We start from the raw sequence: 17675 nt of genomic DNA, 5'->3' as shown, positions 1-17675 counted from the left end.
CATTTACACAACAGCAGTTGTGTAAATACAGCAGATTTCTGATAAGTGCATTATGTCTCTTAATGCGCTTATGCCTCAGGTTAAGTACAATGAAATGTTATTTTTACTAGAAGTGACTTTTCTTTCATCTAACTTCCATACTCATGGCATATTGATTTTTTAAAAAATTAAGTTTGTAGTTCTGGAAGACAGTGGAGGTTTCCTCAAAAAGTTAGAAATAGAACTACCCTGTGATCCAACACTGCTAGGCATTTACCCAAAGAATACAAGAATACTAATTCAAAGGGATACATGCACCCCAATGTTTATAGCAGCATTATCTACAATAGCCACATTATGGAAACAGTCCCAGTGTCTGTCTTTAGAGAAAAACAAAGACCATATGATTTCAGTCATATGTGGAATTCAAGAAACAAAACAAATGAGCAAAGAGAAAAAGAGAGAGAGGGAGAGAGAGAGAGAGAGAGAGAGAGACAAACCAAGAAACAGACTCTTACCTGTAGAGAACAAACTGAGGGTTACAGAGGGGAGTTGAGTGGAGGGATGGGTTAAATAGGTGATGGGGATTAAGAAGTGCACCTGTTATGATGAGCACTGGGTGTTTTATGGAAGTCTTATTGTATACCTGATTGTGTTGTATACCTGAAACTAATATTACACTCTATGTTTTTTTAATGAAGATTTTATTTATTTATCTGACACACACACATGCACAGAGCACAAGCAGGAGGAGTGGCAGGCAGAGGGAGAAGGAGAAGCAGACTCCCTGCTGAGCTGAGAACCCCATGTGAGGCTTGATCCCAGGACCTTGGGATCATGACCTGAGCTGAAGGCGGATGCTTAACTGACTGAGCCAACCAGGTGCCCCTATCCTGTATGTTAACAAACTGGAATTTAAATAAAAACTTAAAAAAATAAAATTTAATGTTAATATCTATTAAAAATTGTGTAGGAAGATAGCATTATCTCTAGTTTGTATTTTAAGGTAGCAAAGGAAGAATTTCAAAGTATTTATTATCTGAAGTCAATTTGGTATACTAGGGTGGGGAATCATTATTCTAAATGAGAGAAAAATTTATAACTATTCCCTATTCAATTTAGTAATGCATTAAAAAATTTCTTCCCCTGGGGTTATCTTCTGAGTCATATATCCCTTATGCTATTATCAAAGTGATTCTGTATCTCTTGGCTAACCATCAAGTGATTGGAGAGGGAGAGACATATTGATTCCAAAAGTGTAATTGCATACCTGGAGAAAATCAACATGAAGTGCAATGTTGGGGTACAGATGGCCATCATGAGTGACCGCCTGCTGCAGACCATTGGGTGGAAGTTTCCCAATGGAGCTGTTCAGAGATGGCAAGTCCTGATCCCTGACAAATACAGAGGATTCATTTGAGCAGAACAAGAGGGAACAGAGTGATTTCTCATGGCCTGCAACTCAGATACCCTTTTCAAATGATCCGCTCTTTAAGTATATTATGTTTATAATATATATTTTGTCACTTCCCTATTGTTTTATTTCTATACCCAGGACTGTTTTTGGTTAAATTGACAAACTGCCAGCCTAAAGAGAAGTCAAACTTAGGAATTACGCATTGAAAAGAGGCTTGAGATAAGATAGCAAGGGGATTCGGTATTTGAAATATTCTCTATTGATCTCCTCTTGAGTGCCGTAAGTGATGTATAATTTGGAGTTATGAGAAATTTGGTCCTTTTCAGTGTGAATGTCTTTCCAACTCAGAGAGTCTGTGCTTCTGTCCCATACAGGTATAATCAACGCGCCTTACACTAAGTACTCCCAGAGAGCCCACCTATGATGTTGACCTTTCCAAACTGTGCTCAGTATGATGCCTCCAGTAGTCAAAATAATTACTGTTTGTGCCTCCCACCACTCATAGCCTGCTCTGCCTCTCCTTTACTCTCTTAGAACCATCTTCTCCATCCTAGGAAGGTGTAAAAGAGAAAGATCCCCCTGGGAGTAGGTGAAAGACAAGGATTTCTCCATTCAAGAACTCTATTTCCCTTCACATTCCACTAAAGAAAGCCATTAGCTACACCAGTACTTTTTTTTTTTTTTTTTTTTGATTTTTTTTTTTTTAATTTTTTATTTTTTATAAACATATATTTTTTATATACATATATTTTTATCCCCAGGTCTGTGAATCACCAGGTTTACACACCAGTACTTTTTAAAAGTGTGCTTTTAAAGTGTACTTTCACCTGGAGAGATTACATCTAGAGGTTATTCACACTTGAATTCCAATTACTCTACTTAAATAGACACTTTCCCACTAACAGGTAGTTTAACTTATTGACTAATTCCCTAACCTATCTATCAACTAACATACCATTTTCCTACAATAACTTCTGACTTCCTAGTTTCTTTTAAGTGACACCCATTGTTGTTTTTTAAAAAGATTTTACATTATTCTATCTTATTTTATTTTTTAAAAGATTATTTATTTATTTATTTGGCAGAGAGTGAGAGAGAGAGAGAGAGAGAGAGGTGTCACAAGTAGGCAGAAAGGCAGGCAGAGAAAGGGAAGCAGGCTCCCTGCTGAGCAGAGCCTGATGTGGGGCTCAATCCCAGGACCCTGAGATCATGACCTGAGCCAAAGGCAGAGGCTTTAACCCACTGAGCCACCCAGGTGCCCCTATCCTATTTTAGAGAGAGAAAGCAAGTATGGTAAGGGGCAAAGGGAGAAGGAGAGAGAATCTCAAGTAGACAACACACTGAGTGCAGAGCCTGATGCAGGGCTCAATCATATGACCCTGAGATCATGACCTGAGCCAAAACTAGAGTCAGATGCTTAACCAACAGAGCCATCCAGACACCCCGAAGTGACACATGTGGTTAAGTACCTACGATGTTAGGCCCTGAAATGAATACCAGAGACAGAGATCTCCTGACCTTAAAGCATCTATATTCCAATCAGGAAAGAGTTTGATAAACAGATGATTCCACATAGCCAGTATTTAATACCATATAGTATTTATGAGGTGCTCTGGGAGCCCAAGGGGGTGAGCAGTTTTTAGATAACACAGTGCTTCATTGCTGGGGAAGTCGGGATGAAGGGTAAGCTTCTGATCACCTATCGAAGGGTCAGTTGGGCTTTTCCAAGCAAAACCAGATGGGTAAGGGTGGTCTCAGGCAGATGGAAGGGGGTAGCTGGAATGGCACATGCGGGCTGCTCTAGAGATTGAGGAGGATGAGTCTGCAAAGGTGAACTGGGTTCAAGTGATTGAGGGAGTGAGACCTTTTTAATAAATTGGGGGAATCTAGCTGAAAAAATCCACCCAGTTCGTCTACTTCTGTAGTTTTAAAGCTTTGTCTTGGTTGTAAAACCCTCTTTGTGCACATAGTGCTTTTTGATAGTCTCATATGAAAATAAGTAAAACCAGTGGCTCTCTTTGAGGAGGGGGTGGGAGGCCTGAGGCTGGTCCGCTCAGGATCCCCCTCATCCCATATTTTCCCGAAGCTCTGACCTTCTTCCGTGGACTCACAGGGTTGCACTGAGCATGTGCGGGGATGGGGGGGATAGGTGTCAACTGTTTATTGGGGTTGTTCTCTTGATGGTTGATGTGCCTGAGCCCCAGACCTGAAGCTGTCCCTTTGAATAATGACAGAGATTAATGGCTAGAATCAAAGCCTACTGATATGCAGTCCTAGGACTTTCCAACTCATTCATCCAGTCAGAACACTTATAAGGTTCGATCTCTACGCATCCATGTTAGCTTTCCGACATTTAGAGGTGAGGAGGAAGAACACAGTTCCTTTGTTGTGGGCCTTATGCTCTAGTGGACAAGACAGACAAGAAAACCAACAATTATAATAAAATAACAGAGGAGATATTCACTGCAGGGGTTGGGGGAAAATGCAGGTGTTGCTTTAAAGAGCTGCAAAGTTGAGTTCTGAAGTAAGGTCTTGGGATAGCCAGAAGGACTTTCCCTTGGGAAAGAGGGTATCTGGAGATGAGTAAAGGGGTGGAGAGGGGTCTCCAAGAAGACAATGTGCCAACACTGCATCTTTATTTAGACGTCTGGGATCTGTAACATTGGTAGTGTTGCTCAGAGGGTCAATCGGGCTGTCTTGGGTGACTGGCCAAAGGTCACAGATAGCAGGTCTGAGCAGTTACTTTGAACACATTATCTATCAGTGTTCTCAGTCATGAAGTCAGTTACTTCTGAATACCAGTTAGCTGCCATCTCCCAGACACAGGATGGAATCAGCCATTGGACTGAACCAGTGCACCCCACCAATTAGGCCCAAACCTGTCTTCACCAAACAGCATTTAACATGATGGTTGTTACTCATTTCCTTCTCATTTTGTTAGTTTTCTTAATCTCACAAAACAAACTGAGGGTTGCCGGGGGGAGGGGGTTGGGGAGAAGGGGGTGGGATTATGGACATTGGGGAGGGTATGTGATTTGGTGAGTGCTGTGAAGTGTGTAAACCTGGTGATTCACAGACCTGGGGATAAAAATATATGTTTATAAAAAATATATGTTTATAAAAAATAAAAAATTAAAAAAAAATTAAAAAAAAATAAAAAAAAAACAACATCTTTGTTCTGTTTATAAATTCACAGCAGGGCTAAGACACATTTTCTATACTGCGGTGGTTGGTAGCACTGCTTAAATGCGGATTGGGAGTGGGCTGTAAGGAGAAATCACAGGACCTCAGAGAGAAATAGAGTGTGAATTCTCTTGGAAACATTTGTTTTGTTTGTGACACCGAATTCCAGATGGTAAGCAGTGAAGTATCCCCCGTCACTGCTGTTCCCCTTGAGAAGCAGGTTGCTGGGTTCTCAGAAGCCTCTCTTCAGCCCCCTGGCATGTGGGAGCTTGCCATCTTGCACCCGGTTCCTCTTCCCAACACTCTTGATTAGCGGAGAAAATTGTCTATTTCTTTCCCCGGGAGGAATCCATCAGGCTCTCTCTCCCTCTCCCTTCTCTGCGTCTTTTTGCGTCTAAGAAGACACTTGTAATTTTTCTGTCAAAGCAGGCCCTAGGTGGACAGGAAGAGCCTGTATTTAGGGGAAGGGTAGCATCAACAATCATGGTGTGTGTGTGACACTGTTCTTTACAGAACCTGACAGGGCTTCAATTAAGTTGGGTAGGGAACAGAGGGTTTGCAGGGGCCCCAAACCAGAGCACTGATGTATCAACACGTACATGGGAAGGAAGGAAGCAGTTCTCATAGTCAGAGAAGTGACCCCTGAGGCAGGTCAAGGAAGTTTAGTAATTTACTGATTAAATGTGACCAGACTATCTGTTGATTTTCTTCTCTATATCTCCTTCCGTGAAAATATTTTAGAGCTCATTGGAGGTACAATTTCTACAGCATGATGAATTAGAATATTGTATCATTTGGTCATGCTATCTTTAATATCATTAGTGTACACTAGTTTATTTTATTGCTTTATCAAATGATGATGAAAACAATGCTCATGCTGTTGCTTTCAACTAAATGACCCACAGGGTTAGCTGTTCCTGGAACCCATTTGACCTGGATTGGTCCCTCTTCATTGCTGTGGCGGCAGGTGGGCTGGGGTTGCCCTTTTCTCTGCTCCTAACATTTTTATGTCGGTGACCTTAGGTCAACGTCAGAGGCAGTCTTGGAGGGAAAAAGATGTTACAAAAGAGAAAAGCACCTTTTTTTTTTTTTTTTTTTCATCTACCTGTGCTAGGCACATTGTACATGGTTTTTCATCTCATGCTCTGGTCAGCTGTTCGCAAATGCTGAGGCCACCATCAGCAGCCCGTCTCTGCTTTAGGAGAAGCAGTGAGTGTCATAGAAACCGCCCAGTCTCTGGAGAGAGGTCTCGAGAGTGCTTATGACAACTAAATGAGATACTGCATGCAGATCCCTTTGCCCGGTGCTTGGCACAGAGCAAGTGTTTACTAAATGACAACTATAATTAGTACTAACTGTGGCCTTGAGTAAGGCATCCAATTCACTGAGTGTTACTTTCCCCATCTGGAAAGCGGCAACGGTGATCCCTGCTAGGGCTTTGTTACGGTCTGTAAAGGAACACATGCACTGTTCTGTCATGCAGTGGACCCTCCTCCAGTGGGAGCCGTGGCGATCATTACAGAAGAGGAAAGGGAACCGCACAGACTTTCTTAGCAGTAGCCTCCTGACTGTTCATGCAGAACCCTCTGCCTTGTGGGTGGGATCAAAGGGGTTGAAACAAGAATTGTTGGCAGACGGTTTTAGAGGCTCAGCCTTGGCAGGGATATCAGAAATCATCTGAAGTCTAGACCAAGCCCTCTGTGGGCCCAATTCACTTCTAAATCAGAACCCGGGAAAGTTCCTTCTTAGGTTCTAAATATTTAATCTGGAAGCATATGTTCTCTTTTCCAGGTCCAGTTAGAGACTGTGAGGGTGGAGAGAAATTTCCCATTGACTTGCTCAGCCTTTCTGCAGGAGGCCTCCAGCCCCTTGTTCGAGGATTCTGACAACTGGGCTAGAAAGGCTTTGTGCAGAGAGGACAGAACAGGACTAACGTGCCAGCTGGCGATTCTCAAGCACCCAGATATTTTTCAGCTCACCACACTCCAGGAGTAGGCAGTACCCCCATTTCTGAAGCTGATGAAAAGGGTGTCAGCAAGGACAGACGTAAGAATTTTCTGTGAAGGGACGAAGCCATTCCTTCCTGCCCTGAGGATTTTGTGGTTGGGGTTAAAGCAGAGTGCCAAGACAGCATGCCCCAACCCTCGTGTGACTCCTCAACCCATCTGATGCGCAGGGGGGTCCGGGTTCCCCTGGGATGGGCTGCCTTCCCTGCAGATGTCTGGGAGTGTGAGACACAGCGGATCTCTCATGGGCCTGGATATGTTCCCTGTGGAGGACATTCCTAGAGATCTGAGCCACCCTCCATAAAAGAGGGGTGCCATCTCAGCTTCTTCCCAGACAGGGCTAATATGCAGGAAGGGCAAAGTGAAGATGGGCACTGGTGTACAGAGCGGACGCTGGGCATGTGCAAATCTCCTGAGCCGCCGCGCACTGAGTCGGCTTCGTACCAGACCCCCCTAGGGCGAGGGCCGATGCTTGGTGTCACTCCTCTTTTATCTCATGGTGGTCATGCCTCACTCATTTCAAGCACCTTTTTCAGTGCACAGAGTTGAGGCTGCTTAAATATCTCTTCCTCAGAAGGTGTACTTTGTCGTGGGGGCCTGTTTAACTTCCTTACAGCTCTTAACCACAATTTGTAGCTATATGTATTCATTTACTTGTTTTCTGAGTCATCGCCTCCTTGCATGTTTTGAAGCACAATCGTCTTGAACTGTGCTGTCCTGGTAGAGATGAGAATTCCTCTTGGGAAAATACCTTAGGATCCAAAAAATGCTCTTTGTACAAAGTTCATCTGGCAAAAGTGTGGATAGGAGGCAGGCCTGCTGGGTCTTTTGCTAGGCATGCACAGAGGGGCGTCAGAATCTGAAACACGGATGCTCATTTGCATTAAGAACACATGGAGCCTTGTTAGGTTGGAGAGCCGGCAAATAGTGTGGGAGTGGTGATAAGAACATGAGCAAAAGGTACTGAGCATTTGTCACGCACACTGGCTATCCTAAGCACATTTCATATGCACTCTTCATGAGATGCTTCTGATGCAAAGCTGTTATTATTTCCAGTTACAGTTGACAAATCCAAGATCTAGACAGGCTATTGGGACTTCCCGATCTTTCCCACCTCACAGCACACACCCAGAGAATGGTCACCTTTGGATGGCTCTGATGAAGAGGTCAGTATGCACAGGATGAGGCAGCGGTGAAGCCTAGGGCCTCTGCCACCTTCCAGCTGTGCCGAGGGCCGAGTGAGGGATCAGTATCACAGCTCAGCTATAACTTTTGGCAAACTCGTTTGGGAGGGTCTAGGTTAAGTACATTTCCCAAGTCACACAAGTAGTAAATGGCAGAGCAAGGCTTGAAGTGCGCTGGATCCATTCTGGAGGCTGACCCCAACTGGCACCTTGGTGCTACCTGGGATTGGAAAGTGCGTGTGTGTGTGTGTGTGTGTGTGTGTGTGTGTTGAGACACTGGATGTGTCTATACAAATCTTTCTCCTCCCTGGGTTCTTTTTTTACTCTCCTATAGGCAATTGAATCTGAACTGTTCATTTTGTGGAGAAGGAAAGTGAATTCAAGAGGTGAGGGACTTGCCTAAATGTCCTGAGCTGCCAAAGAACAGAGCTGGAATGGGGGCTCGGGTGTCCTGACTTCTGTTTCAGGCCCTGTGGTCCCCATTAGTGCTCAAGATGATTTCACGTGTGCCTGTATGGTTTCTTTGTACGGATGTTGCAGGGTTCTTTCCTGCGTTCTGCAGCACATCCGCCCTGATGCTGAGCCCTAAGCAGGGGGTCAGTCTCTACCACAACACACTAGCTGCTCTTGACATGCGCTGTCCACTCTCCCAGGTGCCGTAGAAGATGTGAAAGGAGCCCAGGTTCCCCTTGGTTTGTTGGAGAAAAGCTCATTTCAGAATCATCAATTTAAGAGACTTGTAAAGTTTCATTAAAGTGAGCTCACCTTCTCTGAACTGGTAATTGACATCCTTCCTACAGGGCTGTCAATCCAGCTCTGTGTAGAAGGCTTACAGGAACTTAACAACACCCTTCTCACTGCTGACAGGTGGCAGGAAAACAATGAGCTTAGAATGCACTTTCATGACCTGGGTTATAAAAGTTATGATCTAGAAAACCGCTCAACTCATCAATAGAATAAGGTGGGCTACAAGATCTTTTGAAACCCCAGTGAGAGGGAAGGGCTTCTTGATATGCCTGATTCCCTTTGGTGAGCTCTTAAATTTGGGGGCACAGGTCTGCATGAGGCAGCTTGGGGGTTACAGCCTCTGGAGCCAGCAGAATCAAAGTTAGATTCAACCTTGGCCACTGACTACCTTAAGGAACTGGGCAAGTCACCTTACCTCTCTGAGGGTTACTCAGTTTTGTCATCTGCAAAATAAATATACAATGTCAGTTTTCAGGATTTGGTGGAAGAGTTACGCTGCTGTGTGCAGCTAGTGCCAGACATGTCAGAAGTCCCAGGGGTTTAGCTGTTATGATTAATAAAATGTGGACACTAATAGTCACCCAGTAGGGAGACTGAAAGCATTAAGTGCATGGTGCCTGGAGCACAGTATTGGATTAATAATAATAAAAACAATACCAGTAATAATGACTTACATTTACCAAGTGCTTATTAAATTATACCTTAGAGACTTTATAAATGTTGAGGGTAGTTGCTATCATTATCAATATTACGACATAGAGCTATGAGTTTGGACAGTATTTTGGAGAGCTATTTTTCTAGAGGCTTGAACACTGGCACGCATCTGTTTGTCTTTGCACTTCCTCTCTACCCTTTCAGTGTTCCTGCCTCTCCCACAGCCAGTGTGGTTCAGAGCAGAGCTCCGATATGTTTGGGTGAACAATGAGACGCAAGCTTGTGGAATGAATGTGTGATCCTTGATCCCTGAGAATGACTAGCCATGCAAAAGGGCCAACTGTCCTGTGTTCATCTCTCTAGTCAATTTGAGGAGGGGAGAATGGTCTGTTCTGCAAAAAACAAAACAAGAGAACTTAGCAGATTATCTAAAGCCATGCAAAAGGGCCAACTGTCCTGTGTTCATCGCTCTAGTCAATTTGAGGAGGGGAGAATGGTCTGTTCTGCAAAAAACAAAACAAGGGAACTTAGCAAATTATCTAAATAGACAGAATCTTTAGAAATCTTCTTTGGTCATGAGAATCCAATGTGAGATGAATACTGCAATGGGCAGATTCTGCTTAGGCTTTGTGAAGACCCAGCTAGGGAGGAAGCTGGGGAGCTCTGCCTGTGGGAAAGGCATCTGCCTGATGGAGCACTGCTCCCCTCACCACCTCCCCAGAGATTCGGTTCCCATGGTCTCACCTGATGATGGATTAGAAGATGCCAAATAGCAAATGAAGAAGGCAGGAAGCACAGATTAGAAATTCTAGTGCCAAACCATAAACTAAGAATGCCAAGAAAAATGCTACTCAGCCTGATGGCCTGAATTGCCTTTTAGATGCTTGGGTTCAAGGATCCCAGAGGCAGCTTGCTGAAACGGAAGAGCATGAGCTTTGGAATCCTGCATTCTGAGGTGAGAGTTCTTGACCCTGCCACTATCAACCTGCCCCTCAGGAAGTTACTTGAACCGCTGACTGTCTGCCTCCTCAGTTGAGGAAAGAAATAAAATCACTCTTCCCTCCACTGTGTTGGTGAGGATGGGAAGGAGCTGTTATGTGGGAGCTCCCCTGTGGTGTTTTGGACACGTAGATTTGTTTATTGTGGCGTTCTGTGGTGTCCCCTTTCCTGCTTCTACTTTCACTTTCTGTCACCAGAGCTGTGTTATAAGTCTGTTATTCTAATGACATTATTTCAAAAATACTTTCATTGGTTCTGTCTTCTCAGCTAGAGAGAGCATTTATCCCTCTGCCACACCCTCCCTCGTCCACCCATGCCCACACCCTCTCCATCCTAAGCTTCCTTCCACTCTTGCTCGTGATCTCTCGCCTGTTCTGTACAATACGTGCATAACCAATGTCTCCACCTCTACTCTCTCCCCACTGTGTTACTACAGCATGGTTCTGGCTGTGTCACTGAACTTCTCCACTGACAGAATGATCTCTTGGTCTATCCTGAGGGGCAGGCCTTCCTGCTTGGCCCCCAAGTCTCTCCTCCAAGAACCCACTTTGTTTAATGAATGATCCTGATGGGCCATTTTAGTTAGGGGACAATAGTCTGCGGAGAATGGCAGGGATGAAATTGTAGAGAGATAGAGACAGAGACTCCATGGGAACAGAGACTCAGAGTTGGCACAACTAGGAAAAAGTAAGTTTCACAACTCCCTATTGAGATATTGAAGGGGACTCTAGATTTTCCAATTCTACATTACAGGGAATCAGGGACAATTCTACTTAAACATTTTAGGACAACTTGATCTCAGCAGGCTGGAGGGCTTAAAAGTTGGGCATCCACTCTAAATGTGGGAGTGACAGACAGTTCCTTTCTTTCCCCTCAGCAGAGCTCCTCTAATACTGGAGTTGACAATATATGCAGTCAGAAGACTACACTTCCTACCCTCCCCTGCTGTGGCCAAGTGTTCCAGTTTCAGCCAATGTAAGTTACAGAGAAGGACTTATGAAAAAGTTTCTTAAAAAGGACACAGAAATATGGGAAAAGACCTGCCTCAACCTGTTTTCCTTCCTGTCTTCTGGAACTCGGATACACTGACTGGAGCTCCAGCAGCCTTCTGGGATCTTGAAGTCACCTTAAGGAGGGAAGCCGAGCATCCTTTATGGTAGAACACAAAGATGGAAGGGTCTGAGTCCCCATGACTGCAGAGCCACAATAGCAGCCTCCTTCCAGATTCTTTCTACACAGGAAAGAAGTGATATTGTTTCTCATTTTTGCTTTTCTGTTGTATGTGATTGATCTGACCCTAATCTGCTAATACAGTGGCAGATGAGCAAAGTGATTTTGTGGGCTCTGGAATCAGTCTGCTTTCACTCCATTCCTTGCTCTGTCACCTCTTAATCAGGTGCCTTAAGCAAGTTACCAAACTTTTTACGAGCCTCCATTTTCTCATGTATAATGTGAGGACAATGACACCACTTATCACATAGAGCTGATATGAGGGTTAAGTAACATAATTTGTTGAACACTTAGGACTCTCAGTACATAGTAAGTGCTCAGTAAATGTTAGTTGTTGCTGTTGTTATTACTATTAATGCTACTACAGTTGTCATACTTACCCATCAGATTGGGTGTTCATCTTTATCCATAAGCAATGGGTCCTTTAGAGTAGAAAAAATTTCTTATTTGTTTTTGGGACTGCCTCAGAACTGGTAGGTGGTGGGCACACAATACAGTTTTACTGAACCACATCGTCTTAGATTTTTGTCAACTATTTCTTATGAGTAATGATGAAACTCACTGGTTTTGTGGATCAGACTGGGGACTGATGCCCTGTAAGCACACTGTCACTTCATCCCTCCTAAAACAATCTGAGATACAGGACTAAAGGGTTATTGTAGGATGTGCATGAGCTTAGGAGTCATTCAGAACTACATTCTATTTAAGGTTCAAATTTGATAATCTTAAAAGAGAACTGGAAATAAGCTTCAGAAAAAGAATCAAAGCAGGCAACCTTACTCAAGTTGTAGGAGGCTTGTAGGGCTTTGAGTGGCCAGATGTCACCGGCATGGTGGCTTTGCTCTGTGTTTCATCCTGAGTCAACAGAATTAGAGAACCTCTGGAAGCCATCCAGCTTTCGTCCCTCGGTCTCTCAATATGGTTGTAGGTGGGAACCAGGAAGAAAAACCATTTTCCCTATCTCGTTTATTTAATCTGGTGTATTCAAAGATTTTTTAAGGTTTGGTATGAGCATGGGGTCTGGTTGTGACCTGCTGAACTATTAAAGAGTAGATAAGACCTTATGGACCGAGGTAAATGTTGCTCCACAAGCTGCTTCCTCTGATAAGTTTCCCTCCACCTGCAATAGGGCTGTGGGCAGTAATGATGTTGATTAGTAGGAGGAGCTTGGGAGGTTCCTGTAACTTTGGCTCTTGTCAAATTATAGAGGAAGTGGCTCTCTGTCTTAGATTTGTTTCATGGTATAAGCTAGTTTGCAGGACGCAGGAGATGATGCCATAGGACCAAGAAAATCTCTTAAGAATCTGCTAGCCAAATAATTTATATTCTAACATATGCTTTCTCTTTTTGTAGGTCATAGCTGAAGCAGGAGTTAAGTTTTGGTGCCAATGACAGAGTAGTTCTTAACCCTGGCTGCACATTGAAATCCTCTGAGGCTCTTAAAAAGAGACCATTCCCCGGGTTTCACCCCAGGGCTAGAATCTGGGGGAGGGCCTGGGCATCAGCATTTTAAAAAGGAACTATACAGGAATTAATAGAAAACTAAAAGATGAGTCACAAAGCAGGAGAAAATATTTACAAAATCACATATGTAATAAAGGAATTGTATCCAGAATATATAAGGAAATCTTAAAAGTTAATAATAAGAAAATGAAGAACCCAGTTAAAAAATGGGCAAAAGATGTGAACACTTCACCAAAGAAGATGGATGGCAAATAAACACATAAAAAGTTATTCAAAATATTAGCAACTAGGGAAATGCAAATGAAAACCACATTGAAATATCATTATACACCTTTATACACCTTTTAAAATGCAAACAAACAAAGCAGCAAGAAAAAGCAACACCTGACAATTCTGAGTGTTAGCAAGGAGCAGAACAACTAGAATTCTCAGGTAGAGCTGGTGGGAATGAAAAATAATACAGTCACTTTGGAAAGGAGTTTAGCAGTTTATTATGAAGTTAAACCTACACTTACCACACAATCTGATAATTCCACTCCTAGGTATTTGCTCAAGAGAACTAACAACTTGTGTTCACACAAAAACCTGTACATAAATACTTGTAATGGTTTTATTTATAATGATCTCAGACTGGAACCAACTCAGTTCAACATTCAACTAGTAAATGGATAAATGTACTGTAGTATATCCATGCAAAGGGATCCTACTAAAAAATACAATGAAATGACCCAATGATACATACAATATGAGTGAACGTTAGATGCATCATACTAAGTGAAAGAAATCAAATTAGAAGAGTATATACTGAATGATTCTATGTGTATAACATTCTGGAAAAGGCAAAAGTATAGGGACAGAAAACAGGTTAGTGGTTGCCAGGGGTGGGGGTGGAAGAGAGGAGAATTGCAAAGAGATAACAAGAAGGAATTATTTGGGGATGATGGAACTCGTCTATATCTTGATTGTGGTGGCAGTTATGTAATTGTGTCGGTCAAGCTCATAAAGTTGTATATTTAAAAGGATACATTTTATTGTATGTAATTTTATCAGTAAAGCTGACTTCTCTCCCTCAAACGATTCTTTAGGAAAAAAAAAATTCCCCAAGTGATTTAAATTCATAGCCAACATCGAAAGATGTTGTTGGTATAACAAATTTGAATCTAGGTTCTGGTATTTAAATTTAAGTTTTCTTATATGTGAAACTGAAGATAATAAAACCCACCTTGAAGAGATATTATGAATTTTTTTAATTTTAAAGATTTATTTATTTTAGAGAGAGAGAGAGCGGACCTGTGGGAGGGGCAGAGGGAGAGGGAGAAAGACTCAAGCAGACTCCTGAGTGTGAAGACCAATGTGATTCAGGGCTTGATCCCGTGAACCTGAGATCATGACCTGAGCCAAAATCAAGAGTTTGATGCTCAACCCACCACCCAGGTGTGGTGCAGAGATGTTATGAGTATTAAATGTGATAATGTACAACAAGCTCCAAATACAGGATTTGGCACACAATAATAACAATTGCTTATGTAGCACTATGTGCCAGGCATTGCCACAACACTCCCAGGCATCTCTAATCTTTACAGCAACTCTGTGAAGGAGATATCATTATGACCATTTTCAAGGTGGAGAAACTGAGGCTTAGAGAAATTATGGAACTTGCTCAAGGTCTCACAGCCAGCCAGTGGCCCAGCCCGTATCCAAGTATAATCTTTTTTTCTTTTTTTAAAAGATTTTATTTATTTGACCGACAGAGATCACAAGTAGGCAGAGAGGCAGGCAGAGAGAGAGGGAGAAGCTGGCTCCCCACTGAGCAGAGAGCCTGATGCAGAGCTCGATCCCAGGACCCTGAGATCATGACCTGAGCAGAAGGCACAGGCTTTAACCCACTGAGCCACCCAGGCGCCCCCCAAGTCTAAGCTTAACTTTGCTGACTACTATACCACTTCTGAAATCTCAATTTCAACATCCTGCTTTTTGGCTTCATGTCTACTGTTCTAGTGCACTTTCTCAGTATTTTCAATGGTGTCCTCATGGTTGGGCCAGGTTTTGGTAAGGCCAGAAGGAGAAAGGAGCATGTATTTAAAAGTCTGAAGGTAGAGGGGAGTTTGAATATTGTGATATGGAGAAGTGATGGGAAGTTTGGTCAGGGGAGATGAAATATAGCGATGATGATACAGGAGTGGAAAGAAGATAGCAGAGGGGGACTTCCCTCAGTTTAGTGACAAGGGATTATGGAATGAGAGGCCTGGTTGGAGGCACGTGTTATAAATATGCACAAATTTGTCACAAATTATTTTGGCCCGGGTTCTGCCTGGGAGCTATTGGAGAATTCTGGCTGGCCTCAGTTAGTGTAGAGAAATGTATGGATACAGCCACATGTTGAAAGGCGGGGGGGGGGGGGGTCCTTGATTTGGAAAGAGGTAGGGTTTTGTTTTGGTGTCTGGTGCGGTGGTGAAGGCAGCAGCTACTGGGCAGTTCCAAGACCTTCAGTAGAGCTGGGCCATTGGTGTGCTGGCAAATTCTCAACCATGGATTCTCTGAAACCAGGCAACACACCAGACTCTGTTGGGAGCACTTGCCAATTTTTGTGGTGTAAATACTCCTACTATAGTCAATTTCAGGGTAACAATGGAAAATTAGGGAGATGTGCGCACAGTTATGGCTCTTGGCAGCTGGCACAAGCTGGTCCCAGCACAGCACTGGCTGGGTCAGTCTTTTGTCCTCCATATGAGCAGCAGAAAATTCTGAGCTATGTAGTGCCACAAACATCTTGGCAGGGGCCAGCCTTCCGGAATGCAACTGAGCCTTGTTCTTGTTTCTAAATATAATGTAACACTACAAAGGATAAAATGTGGGTGGCTTATTTGTAGGACTCATTGTGGAATGGGAGATAGGGTCATAACAGAAGGGACCTAGAGGAGAGTGAGCAATCTGCATTAACTGGCCAGGACTCAGCTGTCTGGCCTATGCCTTCGGTGGGACCCCTGGTTATATGTCTGCTTTTTGTCCTACTATCGTTAATTTGTTCTATATGCTAATACTTCTAGATCTATAAATTTATAGTGAGTAAGAATCTGGCACTTTCCTCCAAATAGTTTCTTTGCCAATAAGCTTGAAAACGATTGCCATTGGGTTAATAGCATTTGAAGTATCCACAGAATTCATCATGTGAATAATTTATTTTCATCTATAAGAAACATAGGTTCTGAAGGAACCTCAATTATTAGGCTATTCCTGCGTCTTAGAGATGACTTCAGGAAAACGGATACTTGTACAACCAATAGGGAAGTAAGCCTTGACAAGAGATAAATAAAATCAGTTTGGAATTACTTCCCTCATTAAGTTTAAATGATATAAACTTTCTGGTTGTATGTTCCTGGGCTGTGCATCCCCTATGGATGAAGGCTAGTCTAGACAGACAATATTCATGTAGAACTTCCCTTGTGATGGTGTGCTTTTGTATACAGGAATCCTGATATATTTTCTTGCTGCTGAGGCAACGGACGAGGCCATGATGTTCCCTGCCAGGACAGGAGCTGACCTACACGATCTGCCACCAAAACCCCAGCGAAATGCTTTTGCATTTACAACTCTCAAGAAGCAGGATGTTTTCTTTGTCCTTCTTTTTCAAATTATTATCTATTGACCTACTCCTGGGAAGATACTGTAGATCACAGATCAAGAGAAAAGTAGGGAAGAGGAAAAGGAAAATAGAGGAGCCTTTTCACAAATTATCAATATATAAGTCCTGGTGCCTTATGTAAAAAATAAGTTTTATATCAACAAGTCAGGAAATGACAGATGCTGGCGAGGATGCGGAGAAAGGGGAACCCTCCTACACTGTTGGTGGGAATGCAAGCTGGTGCAACCTCTCTGGAAAACAGCATGGAGGTTTCTCAAAATGTTGAAAATAGAACTGCCATATGACCCAGCAATTGCACTATTGGGTATTTACCCTAAAGATACAAACGTAGTGATCCAAAGGGGCACGTGTACTCGAATGTTTATAGCAGCAATGTCCACAATAGCCAAACTATGGAAAGAACCTAGATGTCCATCAACAGATGAATGGATCAAGAAGATGTGGTATATATACACAATGGAATACTATGCAGCCATCAAAAGAAATGAAATCTTGCCATTTGCGACAACATGGATGGAACTAGAGCGTATCATGCTTAGCGAAATAAGTCAGGCGGAGAAATACAACTATCATATGATCTCCCTGATATGAGGAAGTGGTGTTGCAACATGAGGGCTTAAGTGGGTACGAGAAGAATAAATTAAAGAAGATGGGATTGGGAGGGAGACAAACCATAAGTGACTCTTAATCTCACAAAACAAACTGAGGGTTGCTGGGGGGGGGGTTTGGGAGAAGGGGGTGGTATTATGGACATTGGGGAGGGTATGTGTTTTGGTGAGTGCTGTGAAGTGTGTAAACCTGGTGATTCACAGACCTGTACCCCTGGGGATAAAAATATATGTTTATAAAAAATAAAAAATTATATTAAAAAAAATGAGTTTTATGATTCTTTCCCAAGGAGAGAGGCAGCTATGGCTGAACTACCCCTGTAGAAAACAATCTGTTGAAGTGATTGTGGCAGATGGTGCTTTGTGATTCTCATGATGGCTTTATATTTCCTAGCTTGGTTTCCTCCTGCTTGGGGGTCACCATGCCAGTTTTTGGCTCATCAAATCCCAATCATATCAGATTTAGGACTTGTCATTTTGCTACTCTGCCTAGCCTTTATGTATTATTTATAATCCAGCTATATCCACCTCCCCACAAAGGGATTGACCTATCTTCCATTG

At 42.9% G+C, this 17675-nt stretch overlaps 1 protein-coding gene across 2 annotated transcripts in view; it reads right to left on the bottom strand.

Moving 5' to 3' along the window:
* SLC7A14 (solute carrier family 7 member 14) overlaps nucleotides 1-17675 on the bottom strand; it is a 117149-nt gene that overhangs the window by 38601 nt on the left and 60873 nt on the right. The gene's annotated exons all lie outside the window — the stretch shown is intronic.

The sequence above is a fragment of the Mustela lutreola genome, chromosome 2 (genome assembly GCF_030435805.1).
Source record: "Mustela lutreola isolate mMusLut2 chromosome 2, mMusLut2.pri, whole genome shotgun sequence".
NCBI classification, from domain to species: Eukaryota; Metazoa; Chordata; class Mammalia; order Carnivora; family Mustelidae; genus Mustela; species Mustela lutreola.
The sequence above is the reverse complement of the archived record's forward strand: the minus strand, read 5'-3'. Positions and strand labels throughout refer to the sequence as shown.